Below are 18,921 nucleotides of genomic sequence, written 5' to 3'. Positions count from 1 at the left end.
TAATCAAGTAGGATTTACCACATCAGTGAACGCACATCCAGAGCTCAGCAGTTTTTCCAAAATATCAGTTTGGTCTTCGCACAAAAACGCTGTGTTGTTTTCAGAGAGCTGCGTTAATTGTGTTTCACTCTATAGGATTTTACTGTGAGCAGACTTTGTGTATATAGGTGCATCTGTGGATGGCTGAACTCACTGGGAATATATATGTGAAAGCAGCGGACTACACGCCGCTGTTCTTTGGCTGACAAGCAAAGTGGAAAAAGCTTCGGCTCCCCTGCTTACCTGCGTGTGTTTGCCTCTCCAGTCAATATGAATTTCACAGTCTACTGCTGCTGCCTCTCTCGGAGGAATGCATCCCCCCCCCCTCCTCTCCATTCAATATTATGACTCTCTCTCCCTTAATTGCTTTCTGAGAGGCCCGTGTAGTCCTTACCTTGGCAAGCTGGCTGCACTTCCCCTGATGCATCATGATGTGTTAAGTTTTTTTGCTTGAGCTGTTTGCAGTTTGCCTCCGAGCAGCAACTTTAATGGAACGCAGTGTGACGACAAGTGTGGACAGAATATATAAGTTAACGTGATAAAAACCCGATAATGCAAATTTGTTTTAACGCCATTACTTTTTCTTTAACGCATAGAGTGAAGATACTGGCATCATATGAAACTAAAAAACCTAAGGAATCCATCGGTACCAACCATGTCATACTAACTTGTCGTGAAGGAGGTTAAATAACGTTCCAAACTTGCGCTAAATTTTGGCGAGGAAAAACTGCCATGGCCATTTTCAAAGGGGTCCGTTGACCTCTGACCTCAAGATATGTGAATGTAAATGGGTTCTATGGGTACCCACGAGTCTCCCCTTTACAGACATGCCCACTTTATGATAATCACATGCAGTTTAGGGCAAGTCATAGTCAAGTCAGCACACTGACACACTGACAGCTGTTGTTGCCTGTTGGGCTGCAGTTTGCCATGTTATATTTTGAGCATATTTCTTATGCTAAATGCAGTACCTGTGAGGGTTTCTGGACAATATTTGTCATTATTTTGTGTTGTTTATTGATTTACAATAATAAATATGTACATACATTTGCATAAAGCAGCATATTTGCCCACTCCCATGTTGATAAGAGTATTAAATACTTGACTAATCTCCCTTTAAGGTACATTTTGAACAGATAAAGATTGTGCGATTAACTATTATAATCGATTGACAGCTCTAGTTTTTTATGAGACTGAGGAAAAGAATGCGTTAATTATTAGTCCCTTGTTTATTATTATTGATCATTACGGCGGCGTATCACACCGTGAAGGAAAAACTTAAATTGCCGCTATAAAGCTGAATGTTTCTCTCAGCGTTGAACTCAACACATGTTCCAAACTGATTAACTCAGTAGCTGAGGAGCGAGGTTCACAACCATGACCTCCATCTGGGAGGCCCTCACTTCCCTATTAAAGCAGGTAGAGTAAATCACGGGACCTAATTGCTTTGGCTTCACGTGGCGTGCACAGCTTTTATGACAGGGAGAACACCTTCTGTGATATTCAGTCTCAAAATATTCAGGAGATATAAGGTGGAAAAAATTTACTTATACACATTTCTGTAAGATTAGAGTTTGTAGAGTCTGAGGGATAAACCGTGGAAGTAGACTTTGTTCAGGCTTATCACGTTTTCTGTGCTCGTAAGCTGAGTCAGCAAAAAGAAAGTATACTCTGCCTCAGTTCAGACAGCAAATGCATGTAATCAATGTCAGATGAGAAGTCAGTGTTTCGTAGAACGAGGAGAGCGAGCGAAGCGAAACCACCGTAGATAATCAGTTGACATTTTAAGGTTAGTTGAGACTAAGACTGCTGTCGCCAGAAACCCCCAAGAGAGGAATCATCTCAAATAGTGGAGCTGGAAGTGCTGGGAATCTGCTAGTTTGAGTTAACACACACACAAAGTGACTCGTTGCATGACATGTAAGAACATTGTTGGCTAGTGGTAAAGTGAAGAAGAGTGAAGTCAAGACATTTGATTGTGTAGTTCATTGTTTGGGGACACGCTCATCTTTTTTCATGAATATATTTCATGTAGGGCTGCAATTAACGATTCATTTCATTATTGATTAATGCCGATTATTCTCTCGACTAATGGATTCATTGTTATTCCTGTGAAACGTCACAAAATATTGAAAAATGTCTGATATAATGTCCCACAGCTCAAGGCGATGTATTCAGACTGCTTGTTTTATTCAACCATCAGTCCAAAACCCAAATCTATTCAGTTTATTGTGGGACTGTCCCCTCTTAGTCGATTAGTCGACTAATCGGTCGTTTTGGTCTTAGTTGACTAAGATTTCTTTAGTCGATTAGTCATATTTTATGCCTTTTTCATGCTGAATGACTTATTTCTAAGTGTGAGCACATCTCTGGTAGACACAAGATTTAAAGTGGTGCTTTTGTGTGATTCTTTGTGGAGAAACTCAGTTTTAGTCAAAACAAAATCGAGTGTTATTCAAAAAATTACTAAAACGGTTTATCGATTATCAAAATACTTTTCAGTCGTTGACTAATCAATTAATCGACTAGTTGTTGCAGTACCATTTTTTTTTTTGCAAAGTGGCAAACCATTCATGTTGTCAAACTGTTCTCATACACCGTGGGTAGCTACAGTATACTATACCTACGAAAAGTAATGTACTGTAATTCGTTTATATCCCACAAAATCAATTTGTATGTAATCCACCTAATCGTGAACCAGGAAGTAAAAAGAGCGACAAACGCCGTGTAGGGAGGAGGTCTCGGTGGATGGATGGTCAAGTAACACAGAACTTTTGCCCAGGAGACAGGTGTTGATTTATTTGTCACATAACTTCCGTACTTAAGTTACGCAACTTCTGGGGTTATTTTAACCTAAACCACGGTCTGTTCCTAAACCGAACTAAGTTGTTTCCTGTGGAGACGGAAGTTTATTTTGAAAAGACTGCAGCGGAAATAGACACATGCGTCACGAAATCGCACGAAAAATTTGGAATAACTTTTCGTAAGATATGATAGGATGATAGGATGTACGGGGATATGTTGATTTTGTCAATGAAATTGTAAACTTTAATCAGTTCATTAAGTTCTCTGGAGCCATGCAGGTGTTTAAATCAGTGACCTTGATTATTCTTTGCGTACAGGAGTGGACTTGTCGTATAGTAAAGTAAGTAGTGCCGCCAAATCAGCCCATTTTCTTTTTTTTAAAGCTGTCCATCACCGTGAAAGTGAAATAGTGAATTAACATGTGAAAGGATCGTGTGAGAGCATCGCCTCTCCGTGAGACTCACATAAGTCATGCAAGTGCCTTTGTAGCGTAAATCCATTAAGAGGTCGACTGATTTATATGTGCAGTTTTTTTTTTAGATTCTTGCTTTAGCCTCACGCTGCGAGGTACAGACGTTTTCTGAATGGACAAAGCACTCCTGAGGGAAGTTTTTGCAAAGAGTGTAACATTACTGCTGTTGGCCCACATTCCCTCTATGACATATTCCAGTTCATACATTAAGAAGATCCCAATCTAAATCCATGCTTATGTCTCTGCTGTTTCAGGACGTATACCACACACAAACCTCCGCCTCATCTGGGCTGTTGGGACTTCATTCACTCACAAAACATAATTTTACTGCAAAATTGAAGCAAGGCGCTGTCCAAGCTTTAGATGCTGTTGTTTATGTGGAAGGAGTAACTGGTAACTAAAAGCCTTTAATGGCATTTTAGAGGCTGCTTAGATAAACAGACAGCGGGTAAACACTGATTCAGAATAAACAGAGAGGCACGGGGTCAAGAATCCCCGCGATTGTAAATCTTCACTTTGAAAAGCCACGCAGACGTCATCTACGGCCACGCCTTGTGCTGCAAAGACCATGTGAGAATTATACACAGCGCACCTCTCACCCTTTCTCACTGGGTGTTAATGAAATTTGAAGCGGCTGCTTTGACAGCTACAGCGACGGAATTATGGTCTGTCAGTACAAAAGGAAAAGTCCTTTAAATACCATAACATCATAAGGATTACAGCACACTCCCCCCCTCTCCTCCCCACTGAGTACATACAAGGCCAAATCCACACCAGAATATGGGTCAACTTTGCCACAATAACACACACATGAGCTCACCGCTGCCGAGGCAGGTGGCAGTAAAAGGATGCAGCTCTGGCTCGTCATCATTATTCCAGATATTTCTCATCTGCACGCCCTCCTGTGAAGGGCTAACAGCAGGCTCCTATTTTTACTCCTCAGCAAAGTCTTTAGTCTATATCGGGTGTGTGGGTGGGTGGCAGCGTAGAGGGTTAGAAACTCCCCTTTGAGGTTAAATACCAGCCATTCTGATACGTGTTGCCCCTTGTTATGCAGGAGTTTAGTATTTATTTGTCTTTTAGTGCCCCGGAATAAAAACAGACGAGGATTAAATCTGAAAATGCGAGCTAAAAAGCAGCTTAGAAGTGAGGTAGTTGTTTTGATAAGTCAACAGTTTACTATCAGTTCATCTCTGGGCTTGCCCCCATTACTGCTGTCCTGTCACTTCTACTAGTAAATGTTTAAACTCTTATTACTGTTGTTCACACAACACATTCCAGTGGTCACTTTCTTCTCTGCGCTGCACATAAGTGATCAGAGTTATCAAACGCTGTTATCAGTACTGACCTGATTGGTTATGACAGCATGCATTTTTTGAGGTTGGAGCTGAGTGTTTACTCAATATTGGCTGTTTGACTGAACAAATATGATGTGGTTTCTTTGGCAAATTTGCCCCTTTTGCTGCTCTGTGAAGCAAATGCGATGTGACTTGTATATTTTCTCAAGGTGATCATCATTACTAATAACTTCCTGTTTAGTTGCCGTCTAATTTGCAGGATACCTCGAGCATATTGGCACACCTTCGCCACTAAATGTAATATTGCAGTATTGTCGAACCACACTTAGAAGCCGCGAAACCGCTGCCCCAGTAGTCTGGCACCGCTGCTGATGTTCGGCTGTGATCTCTAATTACTGTTTGTGAGGGTTGAGTCCATATATCCCCACGGCAGCAGAGTAATGACTGACAAAGCATTGAAAACCACTATTACTCTGGCCACGGCCCAGACCTCAGCTTCTCTGCACAGCAGCTAAGCCAGGTTATATTTAGTGTAAAACTCTCTTCTCCCTCAGCAGGCACACAGCAGTCATTTGTAGCGCCGTGGTTAACCATTGAACATAGTCGGCAGGGTGGTGACGGTGGTTTAAGTGCAAACGCAGCTTGGTCCGGCACAACTTGCACTGCGCTGTGATCCAGCTGTCGAGAGTGTCACTGCGCTGTTAGGTCCCGGTTGGCTGGAAGCCATCCTTAACTGAGTAAAACATTTGAAATGGGATTGAGTGGGTGTAGAGAAGACGGTGCGTGTTGAAGCAAAAAGGCGGCTGTGGTGTGAGGTCTAGTCTGAGATCTAGAAGCAGTGTTAATCCTTCACTGTAATGCACACGACTTAAGAATAGTGATCCCTTTTACCTAATGTGTGTGTTTTGTATCTGGGAGAACACCAGCTCCACAAACTTAAAGGATAACTTTGATATTTTTTAACTTGGTCCCTATTTTCTGATGTTTTTGTGTGATTAATGGGGACACAATTTATGAATTTGGTCCAGTATTGAGGGATAATGCCGCAGCCGCTAAACAGGTTATAATGTAATCGATTGGGGCAACCTGGCACCATTAGTTTACGTCCACTAAAAGTGTTTGTTTTTGCCACTGACAGGCTCAGATTGTAATTATAAGTGTCTAATGCCATTAAGGAAAGGAGCCTACAGAGAAATAAATATTTTTTTTTATCGTTCGCTTGATCCACTCTGTTTGTTATGGTGTGTCTCGCTCAGTAAAGCCTCGCTCTGAAACCTTGCGTCGCATCCACATTGTCGAAATCATCTAAATATTCGGCCATGACAATAAAAATCTTTTAGATAACACCGACCTACGCTTTCTGTACCCCAACATAACAAACTCTGACAACACCGGTGTCTCGTGGCATTCCTCCCTCCACTCTCACTCACGTTTCCACCGTCGTCTCTTCCGGCAACAAGTCACATTACACAGGAAGCAAATTTTAAGAAGAACATATCATTTCTCTGTAGGGTCCTTTCCATAATGTTGTCAGACACTTATAATAATAATCTGGGCCTGTCAGTGGCAAAAACAAGCACTTTAGTGGACATACATTGACGGTGCCAGGTTGCCCCAAAGGATTACATTACAGCTCGTTTAGCGGCTGGCAGCTGCAGCGTTCTCCCTCAATACTGGACCAATTTCAGAAACTGTTATCTCCATTAGTCACTTCGATACAAAAACATGGGAAAATAGATCCAGGTTGAAAAATACAGAAGTTATCCTTTAATAGAGTGGAATTTGTACCACATTTAAATCTATACATCACATGGAAACAATATAAAATTCATGTGTGACACACATTCCTTTACTTGTTTAGTAGTTTATTAGTCTTGTTGCAGGGATTAAATGCTGAAATTCATGTCAGAAATGAATGTAGCCCACCTTGAGATGCATTTATCTCTTTGACGAATATAAATTCTGAGCACATAGCTGTAATGGCATGGCACTCTTCATTGCGTTTCAATCAAAATCATGCAACAATCGTGCTAAAATGACATGTGATCGCTGACCGGCCGCAGTCCTTGTCCAAACTCGGGGCATGGATGATTATCTAGTCAGAGGTAATCGTTAAACGCTTATATGTCCAATAGTCTTGGGTTGACAGGTCAGGTATCAGGGATCGATTAGCTATCTGCCTGCGAGCCACTGTTCCATAGACCATATTGCCTATTTGGTGGATGACTGATGGGACCGTGATTGCATTTTATTTCCGGACCAACTGGTACATTGTTTGCACTTGATTGCATTTGAATGTGTTTTCTCCATAAAGCTTTGCAGTTAATCCAAACTGTTAAATCTATCAGCTGAGTGCATCGGTATTATAGAAGGCAGCTCAGCTCCTATTCTCACCCCTCTACTTGTCAGGTGTATGTGTGGGACAGACGTGTGATATTCCTCAAAAAAAGATGAGTATGTTGGCACCTTTCAGCACGTTGCCCCCTGAATCCAGCAGTAATCTCGTGTCTGTCTCGGATGCTGCCAGCTTCCCTCTCGCAAATGAAATCGCGGTCACAGTGTCATCTCATAGCTGTGTCGGCCAACCGTCAGCGATGTCTGCGCCTCCCTCCCACCCAGCGCCGGAGGAATATCTGTTTTATTCTCTCCCTCCCATGGTTGTTAAACGCACACAACCCCTTTCTTTATGATGGCCGATGAATCGAGTCATTGTGCTTGAGTGTTACAGAATATAGCCACTTGGCACCTTGCGTTACATGATTCTCAGGCCATATGGCCCCGAGGTTGTAAAGTGTATCGCCGGCAGTCTGGGTGGTCCTAATGTTTGATAAAAGAGGAAATAGTATCAGTGCTTCTCTAACATCTGGCCAACTGGTGCTGGATTATTGCATGTGCGCAGGTGCAGAAGTGTTAGCAGGTAACAAGGCTCTTACACACCTCCAGAGGATTATTGTGGGCAGGGGAAAGTGAAGGTGACAGAGTGGCGTCTAAATATAGTCCAACTCATCTTTGGATGCTCGGTTTCCTGCCGCAGTTCTGTCTGTCTTCCCTCTCCTACTCATTTCTCTTCCCCTGGCATGGGAACGGCAGTAAATGCACGGGGCTCGGGGTGTTTGGGATTCCTGGCATGGAAGCCCTGCTCTCTTTTAGCATCTGCAGAAAGAGGGATATGTTGTGTTGAGAGCGTGGTGCTCCCTGTTCGGTCAGGGTTTCACCTGCGGAGCAGCCTCCTGAGTCGGGTTACGGGTCTCTGTCGGTGCCTCGCCTCCAGTGAAACCAAGACCGTCTCTCGAAAAGACTGAGGACCCAGTGTTGTCTGCCCGTCTTGTCTTTCACAGGCATGTTGTTGCATCTGTTGCCTTCCCCCCCTCTCTCCTCACTAGACTGGAAAATACCAGCCAAATTGTCCAGATACTGTGAATCACTTTCTCCCCAGCGATGGGTGCAGCATCTCCTTCCATGTGTTTTTTATTTATGGAATTACAATTGCATTTTTGTCCCAGCTTTACATGAAACTACAGAATTAGAGCAACGATTACAAACAGAGCGGAGCTGACGCAATTATGTCTTTTATGTCTATGCAGAAATATAGGCAGACATGTTGGAGCTGTAACTGATTCCACATGGTCAAACCAAGGAATAAGACAGTACTTGGTTATTTCCTGTAATCACAAAAACTTTACTCTGACTATAGTCGAGGTATTCTCAAGCAAGTTATTCCTCCTTTTTCGTTCGTTTTCCTATAAATGTCCAGCAACACGTGTCAGTTTCCGCTCGGTACATGCAGACAGTCTTTTCAAAATAAACTTACGTCTTCACAGGAAACGACTTCCTTAGTTTTAGGCAACAAAACGACTTTGTTAGGTTTAGGAAAAGATCGTGATTTGGCTTAAATTAACTCTGGGAGTGGCGTTACTTAAGTACTTAAATTACGTGACAAAAAAAATCAACGTTGACTTCTGTTTTCACACGGGACATGGACACCGGTCTCTTCGGTGAAAGTCCAGTATTTTTTAAAACTCCCATCTAGGGCTGTCATGGAATTTCCCGTGCGGTGATAATGATCGGCTCAACAGCGCGATATGCGGTATTATTGCAACTTTGTTTTTTTGCAAATTACTTTATTTATACTGACTTTAGTGCTGCATGAAATGAGCTTCATTGTTAGGCTATTATTAGGTATATCATTGCCTTTTAAATGACAAAGATGACAGTTTTAAAACTGATTAAATATTTGTCTTTTGTTAAATGCAAAACACAGAAGGGCAATGAAGCGCAGCATTTTTTTCAGCTGCGCTTTGGTTGCTATGATACCGAATATAAAAATGTCGGCACAAGGTAGAGTACTTGCTCTGGATGAAGAGAAAGCTGAAGTACGTAGGGAAAGAGGATGGAACCCTCCAGTCTGTGTATTCATTTCTCCTCCATTGTTGTTGTTGCTGTTAGCACTTGTAGCTACATGTAGGATGTGATGGTTGGTCTGTGTGGAGTTTTACCCAAAGTTGAACATTTTTCAACTCTCGGCGACCAGAAAAAAACACAAAACATGCAGCGCTCAGCGCAGAATACATGCTCAGCGTCTTGTCACGCTGCTGCCGTTTGTAGCAAAGTGTAAATACGCAGCGCTCCCATTGCAAAGAATTCATAAAAGAAAAAAACGTCAATATAGCGGTTGTGGCGGTTGGCTTGTCAATATTACGGTTATTGCGACAGCCCTACTCCCATCCACCCCGACCTCCTCCCTACGCAGCGTTTGCCACTCTTTATATTTCCTGGTTAACGATCACGATCATGTCATATTCACAAATTACAGTGCATTACTTTCGTAGGTGTAGCTACGGACAGTGTATGAGATCAGCCTGCTATGGTAGCTGGAGACCATGTCAGTCACGTCATGGGAGCCCTGTCAGGTGTGATTAAACTTTATAAGTCTTTTCAGTGATGTGGAAGAACACTGTCACTCACCATCTTTTGTTATTATACTGCCGCTTTGTTCAGGAAACTGTTAACAGACAATGATGCAGCGTTCTCAGGCTCGACACATTGCTCAATCTGAGCCTGCGACTCGGTATCTAGCACACAACCTGCCGAGCTTCAAGGTTGGTCCTTTTTCTAGGTGGCATAATTAAGACTTCCTGTGGGATTTCGTGTCTTTTCTCACCTGTGAAAACAGGGCATTAGTGGGGACTGGATAAACAGGTTGAAGACTCAGACTGGCTTTGTCTCTGCACCGCCGCTGGGGCTGCACGCTGTATATTCTTAGCGCTAGTGTTTCTCTTGTGGCAGATTAAGGTGTCAGGTAGAATAATAGTCCAGGCGGATTAGACGCGTTTGTGGATCCAGCTCAAACCTGTGCCCAAGTTTCATAAAAGCTTTAGAATTTGATCCACTGTGATATCATTTCTAACAGTGTTACAGTGCTTCTTTGTCTTGTCATCTGGACACAGGGGTGATTTCACCCCCATTGTCCGGTATTTAGCTACTCCACACTATCCATCCTTCCATCCATTGATTATCTGTAGCCGATCCCAGCTGACATTGGGCGAATGTGGGGTACACCCTGGACAGGTCGCAAGACTATCACAGGGCTGACACATAGAGACAGACAACTATTCACGCTCACATTCACACCTACGGGCAATTTAGAGTCAACAATTAACCTGCATGTATTTGGACTGTGGGAGGAAGCCGGAGAACCCGGAGAAAACCCCACGCTAACACGGGGAGAACATGCAAACTCTTTGTTGTGTTGTCTAAGATCAGCAGACAAGGACATGTACTTAATATTTGGTGCATGAAAATGTGGATTCACGTTTTAGTCATCTTCTTCTGTCTGGGTTTCAGCAGTTCCCACCCTGTTAAAGTATTCCCTTCAGCCTCTGTACAACTCATCCAGAACAGGGCAAACTGCCTTGTCTTCCACCTCTGCAGATTCTCCCAGTATCACCTCCCTCCTTCCCTCCCTCCCTCCCTCCCTCACTCCCTCCACTCCTTCTACTGGCCGTCCGTAGCTTGCTCGTATCATATTCAAAGCCCAGTGCTGGCATGCCAGTCTTTGAAGGGATCTGCACCCCCGTACTTCCAGGCCTGTGGCTGCAGCCCGGCACAACACGCCGCCCCCTCTCCCTGCTCTGCGTTAAGGTCCCAAGAAGACGCTTGGCTCCCTCTTTGCTATGAAAAAAAGCCAAGTCATCACTTGTTCACTCTCGTTCGTTCCTTCAGGCTTCCAAATGGTTACAGCGCTCCGATCTGAACAGCACAGTCACTCCCTTCCTGCAGTTGTAGGCTTTGAAGTAATCTTCTCAAGTATACCTCATATCAACCTCGTATGAATCACATCGGCTCTTTTACTCACACTAGTTGCTCTGGAAAGACTCTCTTACAGTGTCTGATTTTATTCTTTTATTGTCATGCATCACACGTTTTCCTTACATGGACATTCTGTGCTCGTACAGGAAATATCCGATCCTTGCTCTCCTTACTACTGGTTGGCTGCAATTTAGTTAATCTTGGAATAAAAGTTATTGCACTGTTGCACATATTGTGTGTCCCTCTGGATAAGCGTGTTGGCCTTTTATGTAAATACAGATCATCTAAAGTCTGCAGCTTGGATTTCACTTTGAAGTTTATGGCTGAGTCATTAGAGGCCTATTTTATATGGATGCTGTACTTCCTGGTCAATAGGAGTGCAAATAAAGCCCGTCTCCATGTGTATATCCCTGAAGACGTTAAGTATATGGGAGTTTTTCAGAAAGGTCAAGTGGGGGGGGCGTGACCCTGACTGAAGAGGTCAAGGCCACTGCCCCCCCACCCTCCTCCCTCTGATCTACAACCTCAACATAATTTCTCACCCTCTGTCAGAGGGGGATTGAGTTTCAGATGTGTCTCGCTGCCTCAGAGACTCTGGCCCGCTAATGTGACCTCTCCTCTTTGAGGTCTACAGTAAATATGCCGTGACTGAGACGGTGCTCTGTACCGTAACCTCAGAATGAGAAAAAATAATTGTGTGCCATTCACAGATATCACACACACACACGCGCACGCACACACACACACACACGCACACACACACACACACACACACACGCACACACACACACACACACACACACACACACACACACACACACTCACACACACATGATAGGCATTGTGTTTTGCAAATACAGCTGAATGTTTGTGCAGGACAATCAGTTTGTTCTGCACTTGAGGCAAAAAATATTGCACATATTCATGGGCTGTGCATTAAGCCCTGCAAAAATGGAGTAGTCACAGTGTTTCCCACAGGATTTTGTGAGACTGTGGTTAGTGGACCTCAGACCCTCTAGGGGGGATCCGGGGGCATTTTTCCCCTGAAGAAAATTTTGTACATTTTAAAGATAAATGCATCAATGTGGTGCACTTTGAGAGCAAAATTAAGAGGTTAGATTTATGAAGAACTTTGTGCTCTTGTAAAGAATGTTAACCGGCATTTAATATTTTTTTCATGATCTTGAAAAGGGTTGCAAAAATACTGATTACAAAAGTAAACACTATGGCATGCCAGTGATGGTGAAGTCATTTGCTGACATTTGGATGAAGCAAGTATTTAAAACAGCTGAGTATGTTCAGCTATAAATGTGTAGTATGCAAGAATAGAAGCCGTCTGCAGCATGTTCTGCATGTATGATGATGTGTGTGTTTAATCAGCAGTTAATCGGTTCAGTTTGCTGCATTGATAGATTGGGTTACGGGACTGATCAGAGCCAGACCTGGACTAGTTAGGCTTTATATTACAAGTTCAGAAAATTTGAACAGAACTGTGAAGGACAGAGGGTGTCGTATCCTGTACAGATCGTAAAGCCCCCTGAGGCAGATTTCTGATTTGTGATATTGGACTATACAAATAAAATTGACTTGACTTAACCTACCTGATGAAACACAAACCCAGTGCAGCATTTTGACCCTTTCTACTCAGTATTTTAGTACTCAACATCAGGCCATACTCATGTGTTTATTCTGCAGAGCAGAAGTAGTTTTCCGTTTAAGTTTAGAACACAGAAACTGGATGCTATACGATCATTGTTTTAGAGTTCACCGAAGCACGTTAAGAGTAAATTGCAGTCAGCATTTCACCCAACCCTCCAAGCTTCCCACCTCCTCATCTGGTCAATGATGAGGTCATATACTATTCCACTATTGAAAGGGGGAAATGAGGCTGTTTGGAAGACACACTGAAGAGTTTAGCCCATAAGAGCACTCAGCCATATTACAAAGCATGCACTTTGATGCCTTTGTAGTGGCGCGGTTTTGAAATGCTGATTTTGGAGATCTCCCCATTGCTGTCGGTGGAGTAGGTGTTAATTGCAATGTGTGGAGATGGACTCTCATTTACATCCATTGAGGCCGGGGCCGGCGGTGACCCCCCGACAGGCTATTTTTTTGTCAACGACCCATCCTTTCAGGCCCCCTCCTGCGGCGGCGCCTCCTCTTGATTGGTGGAGGAGTGAAAAAGAGGAACCCTGGCATGCAGCTCCCCTTGTTGTTGTTGTTGTTTGGCGTCGCCCACACACTCTTCCCCCTGTGAAGGTCCTATAGCTGCAGGGGAGTTTGTGTAGGTTTGCCTCTTATTCACAGAAGTTCATTCGCATTCTGTGAGACCCGGGGGTGGGCGTCAAACTGGCATCAGGCCTTTTTTGTCAATGAATGCGGCCGCGCAGCATCCCGCAGGCCTTTCTCTGTGCTGCCTATAGATTTACTCGGCCCGGGACCGAGGAGCACCGCTGCGGCGCTGCAAAGGGAGGACAGCGGTGTAGAATGGAGGTGAAAAATGAGGTCCTCGGATGGAGGGAAAATGAAAGTCAAGAGGGAATTGTTTACATCCTCCACTCCAGCCTGGCATGCTGCCAAACCAGTAGTGGGCGATGTGTTGCGATATGAAAGCACAAGGATTATGAGCATTAGGGGGTTTTGAAACTATTACCTAACGTTGCTCACTTTGTTCAATCACTCTTTGATTCTCTGATCTCCCTGCTTGTCTGAGCGGGACGAACATGCTCCTCTCATTGTTTTGTAAATCTTGAGATGAGAGGGGGTGGCGTTGCTGTGTGCGCTAAGTCCTTGTTTGACTTATTAACTCAGTTGTTTTCCTGCTTAGGCCCTCAATGGAGGGTTAATGAATACTTTATTGCCACTTTACTGTGTGGATCTTAGTGGAGGTATTTAATTCCCCCCGGGGACGTCCCGTGGCGTTTCCCAGAGTTTCGGAGCAACCTACTTTGCATTTCCTTTCAGTGAGAAGACAAACGGGCCTAGACTGCAAGATGGACCGCTCTGGCAGAGAGGGAGGGTGAGACGGAGAACAGGGAGACAGAGGCAGGCTTGGATTTCACTCCTTCTTCGTCTTCTTTCCCTCCAAACTCTGAATCAGTCCAAAATCTCTCCCAGCGTGGATCAGGTTTTACCCCCTACTTGTCCTCTCCCACCTTTCCAGTTTTGACATGCTTATGTTTTATCTTCCAGGTTGGAAATAGAAGACACGCAGCTAGGGTGTTGAGGAAAAGTGTAGAAGAAGTTAGTTTCCAGGGTAGAAAGTCTTGTCGGTAACTGTGCACCGCTGGACGCGCCCGTATTCTGTCACTTTACTGGAGTTCAGCTCCACTGGTGTGTAATCAGGCAGCCGTCCATACGTTTGTCACCTTTGCGGTTGTATTCCTGCCGTCTTCGCTGCTAGAACAAACTTCCCCAACTCCACTTCAGGTAATATCATCGCCCACCTTTGCAGTGTTTCCCCTCTTCTGCTCATAACTCTGTCAGACGGAGCTCAGCAGTGCAGCTCAACTGTGACGAATGTTTACTATTTTAAAGCCCGTAATTAAGCCGGTTAACCTCCTTTTTTTCCGTCATAGTGCGCGACCATAGAGGGGTCCCAGCACCCACCTCTGTCACATGTTGGACCCCGTAGTGAGCGATGGCTTTTTAATGGAGGCCTCCCCTGCAGAAAAAAAAGGGCCCTCGCTAGTGAAACCAACCCGAGGGAATATTTAAAAGACCCGCAAAAGAGAGCAGTAATGAATAAGCAGCTCTTCCTGTTTTCTTAAACGTGGAAGCAGCATTGAGTAAAGGTAATTGATCGGAACTAATTATAGCGGTGGAGAGATAAATGACGGTTAGGTGAGATGCGGCGCTTTTAATGACGCGCTGTGGGGATGGAACTCACTGCGGAGTTAACTCTTCAGTGAGTCTGTGGAGGCTGCGAGCCCGCGCGGAAGCTCAGTCGTGTGTTTGTGTTTGTGGGTTAATCTCTAAGGCACCTTTAGGACTCGTTGGCTGCGCCGGAGCGGGTGGAAATAAATCAAGTGACACTGACTTTGGAGCTGTTTTGGAGCTGCGATTAGTTTCTGACAGAAAGTATTGCATTGGAAATAAGAACTGTTGGAGTGTGTGTTTTGCTTGCAGGGACACGGCAGGTGCTTTCAGTTTAAATTCAGACACTTGTTGCATGTGACAGTGTCTTATCCTGCTGGTTGTGGTCATCAGCGTTCACACAGGAACAATGCAACTGTGGTGCAAGTCACAATGAACAATCCATTAGATTTTGGTGGCGATCCGGTTCAGGAATATTTTTAAGGATTCCGATCAGCCTGAGCATTAAGACCACAGGGTATAACACATGCGCAGTGTAACTGATGACGCGTTGATGACACGTGACCCCGCCTTCCTCCTTCCTCCTTCTGTGGATGTGTGTGCGGGAGCTGCTGGCCGTCTGCGGTGAGAAAGAAAAAAGCTGTAGATGACCGGATGACAGATAACGTAGTGTAACGTTATACAGACATAACAAGGCTGCTGAATGAGAGAGGCATCCGCCGATACGTTACACGGAAACACACCGTGTTAATAATAAGCCGACCACCTCCCGGAACCGCCAGCTGTGAACTGTGATCTGTTTTTAAAGTCACGCCTTGGCGGAGGTCTGCGCTCTCCGAGTGCTATTCTAGTTCCTTATTTCATGGGCTATTTGGGGATTTATACATTATTATTACATACTTGTATAAAAAAACAACAACAACAACAACAAAGCATTCCAATACTGATTTGGAGGTCGATTACCATGGCAGTGCAAGTCTTTACGTGTCCTTTCACCAGAAAGACGTTTTCTTTCAAGATGGGGATGAACACTGCATCAAAAAACTATCATAACCCAGTAATTTTATGACAACTCCATTTATCATGATTTGCATGGTTGCAAGGAAAAGCAGGATTGTCTTCTGGCTGGAGCAACAGCACATGAAAGCCCACTGAGATTAAATCCACAAGGGAGCATGAACCACGTCGTTTGGAGTTGCATAATATCAGCTCGCTATTTTCACCTTGTCAAAACATGGAAGAAAAACCTCTTTCAACATCCAAGTCGTGTCAAGTTCTAAAACAACTGGCAGACGCCTAGAATCGCTGATAGACGCAGCGATGACTCTCCTCGCGGCTGGGGGCCGACCCCTGCCTGTTGTTCATCTTTCTTAACATGTACCCCCGGTTCTCTGTCTTCACAACATGCTTCCGCTGCTTGGCGATGTTTGTCTCTTGAGATGTCAAGAAAATTCACTTTCATGCGTTAACCAGAGGGGAAGCTCTCTGAAAAGAGCTGTCATGACGCGGGACGATCGCTGACACACCTGATAGTTTACCTGTCAGAGAGTTTCCTCTCCTTTTTAATTCTCCTTTATAATTTGTTAGAATGAATGCTTTCATGTGATATTAAATGCTTGTTGATAAGCCTGTGGCCTTTTATCGTTCTTTTGTCAGCGGTTTGTATGTCTCACGTAAGGTCTGCTGTGAGTCATCTCTTACAAAGCAATCCCATTTGATTAAATGCTATTTCCACAGGAGATGACAGATACAACAGTGTACCATTATAGGTCTGTATTCTCTCTAATGTGGCACACATTTGATTTAATCAGACATTAGGAGATGAATGTTATGAAGGGAACTGTTAAATGCTCCACTTCAGTGGGACTTGAAGCCTCGGTTCAGACTTCATCCTTCACATGTTTGTTAGGGAATAAAAAGGCCTCGAGGTCGATTGTGATAAATATCTGAAGAAACGAGTCCTTGCCGGCGATACATCATTGTTAACCTCGGTGGGCTGTGGAGTGAGCGGATGTTTACGACTTATCTCTCCTTCATGTCAGGAAAACTACTTGGAAAATGTGCGTCTATAAAAGCTATATGTATTATATTATCATGTAGAGTAAAGTGAATATATAATAACGTAGAAATTGTCTGCATCATAATACAACAGTGATTGCTCCCAGATCTTTTCTGTCTGTCAGCTCACCCACATTATATTGCTGCCAAACTGAGTGCGGTGTATATAAATGGTGAAACAGATAATATACTGCATGTCTTTAAAGGATCATTCCATTATTGCATGTCTTACTCACTTTACTACAAATTGCATGCACTTTACTGCTGACCATAGGCCAAATGATGCAGTTTTTTTAATACGTTTGTCACGCTGTATCTGTCAGACATCCACCAACATCAGTGTGGGGTGAACATGAACTTGTTTGAGATCATGCAAGCTGCAATTTTAGTCAAAATGATTGTTGCATGTGAACTTAGTTGAGAGTTATGAAGTCAACGTATCCTCATACAATGGTTTGTATGATATCTTATAAAAAGTTATTTTTCGACCGTTTTCCTACGAATGTCCAGCAACACGTGACGCATGTGTCAATTTCCACTCCAGTCTTTTCAAAATAAACCTCCATCTTCACAGAAATCAACTTAGTTTAGGTAACAAAACTACTGAGTTAGGTTTAGGAAAAGATCGTGGTTTGGGTTAAATAATTCCGCATGTGGCGTAACTTAAGTGCTAAAGTTATGTGACAAATAAGTCAGTCAAAAAGTATTTATTTCTTTTTCACTATTTTTATTGTTAACACTTTAAGAACACTTGACTTGCACATGTTGTTTTTATTCTATTCTTATTTTATTGTTGATCATTGGTGCTTTATTTATATATATATATATATATACCTTATATATATATATATATATATATATATATATACCTTTTTTTCCACTTCTTGTTCACATGACAGTCCTGTCCTGTATAACAGCAGGGACAAGGTTAACAAAGCTGGAAAAATAAAGGTGAAGAATACTGATTCTGATTCTGACGTGACTAAAATAAATCAACATTGACTTTTGGTTTCACGCGGGATACAAATGCCAGTTTCCAGGGCAAAAGTCTGTTATTTTGTGACCCACCCACCTATTCACCCCGACCTCCTCCGTATGCGTCGTTTGTCACTCTTTATACGTCCTGGTTCACAATTAAGTGGATTACACACAAATTGATTTTTTGGGATATATACAAATTACAGTGCATTACTTTTCGTAGGTGTAGCTACGCACGGCGTATGAGAACAGCCTGATGAATTAACTTCTGAATAGCAACCTTTTTACCACAAGAAGGTGTCAGATTCACATCTCAAAATCTGTGTTTGCATATATTTGGTCCAGAAGTTGGAGGTTTTATAAAAATCAAGATGAGCATTATCTTTACTGTAATTGTTGAAGTAAGTTCCAAGCTTGTGCAATTATATTTTCATACAGAAATTAATGTAAGTAGACAAAATCTAATAACCTGTTGTGTGTTTTTTTTTGGGGGGGGAAAGGTTGGCTGTTATCTAACACATACATGATTAGTAGTAGTAGACCCTTCAATGATGATGCACATCAATTAATCTCCCCCTGCTCCCAGTGGTGATATACTGCAGTTAATCACACATTATTCTCAAATATTTTCTTTGCAGTGAACTCTCTCTGGCTGAGATACAAGCCATACATCTCCGACTAACAGTCGACATTCTCAAGATAAACTTGCCCGGGGAAGCGGATTACTCTCTCCTCTCACAGAGGTTCCACAAGAGCTCTGTTTTGACTTGTCTCCCTTAATTGCTGTGTCAATTAAAATGTTTTTCAGAAACATCATGTGGGCAGGGCAGGGGCCGGGAGGACCGCGAGAGGCTCCGTCTTGTTCACAGCTGTGGATTGCCTGCAGCGTTGATGTGAGAGAGTGAGAGAAAGTGAGGTTTGGTTGCTGCTGGGGAGCTCAAGTGGTGAGCAGCCAAACACACACATTAGGTGTGTTTTCCTGTCCGAGTCAGATTAACTCATTATTCCGACATAGCGGTAACTGAGAGGCATCTTTATCGAGATGTAAATGCAGAGTGAGATAAAGTTCAACTGGAAGTAAGATGGACTTTTTTGGGAAAATGTCAGAGATGAAGCCATTTTTAGCATGTAATGGAATGAATGGAT

The 18,921-nt window shown here is 43.3% G+C and overlaps 1 protein-coding gene across 1 annotated transcript in view; it reads left to right on the top strand.

Annotated features, from left to right (window-relative positions):
- sema3fb (sema domain, immunoglobulin domain (Ig), short basic domain, secreted, (semaphorin) 3Fb) overlaps positions 1-18,921 on the top strand; it is a 185,915-nt gene that overhangs the window by 110,827 nt on the left and 56,167 nt on the right. The gene's annotated exons all lie outside the window — the stretch shown is intronic.

The sequence above is a fragment of the Sebastes umbrosus genome, chromosome 1 (assembly GCF_015220745.1).
Source record: "Sebastes umbrosus isolate fSebUmb1 chromosome 1, fSebUmb1.pri, whole genome shotgun sequence".
Lineage (NCBI taxonomy): Eukaryota > Metazoa > Chordata > Actinopteri > Perciformes > Sebastidae > Sebastes > Sebastes umbrosus.
Note: the sequence above shows the minus strand (reverse complement) of the source record. Positions and strands in the feature narration are given on the sequence as shown.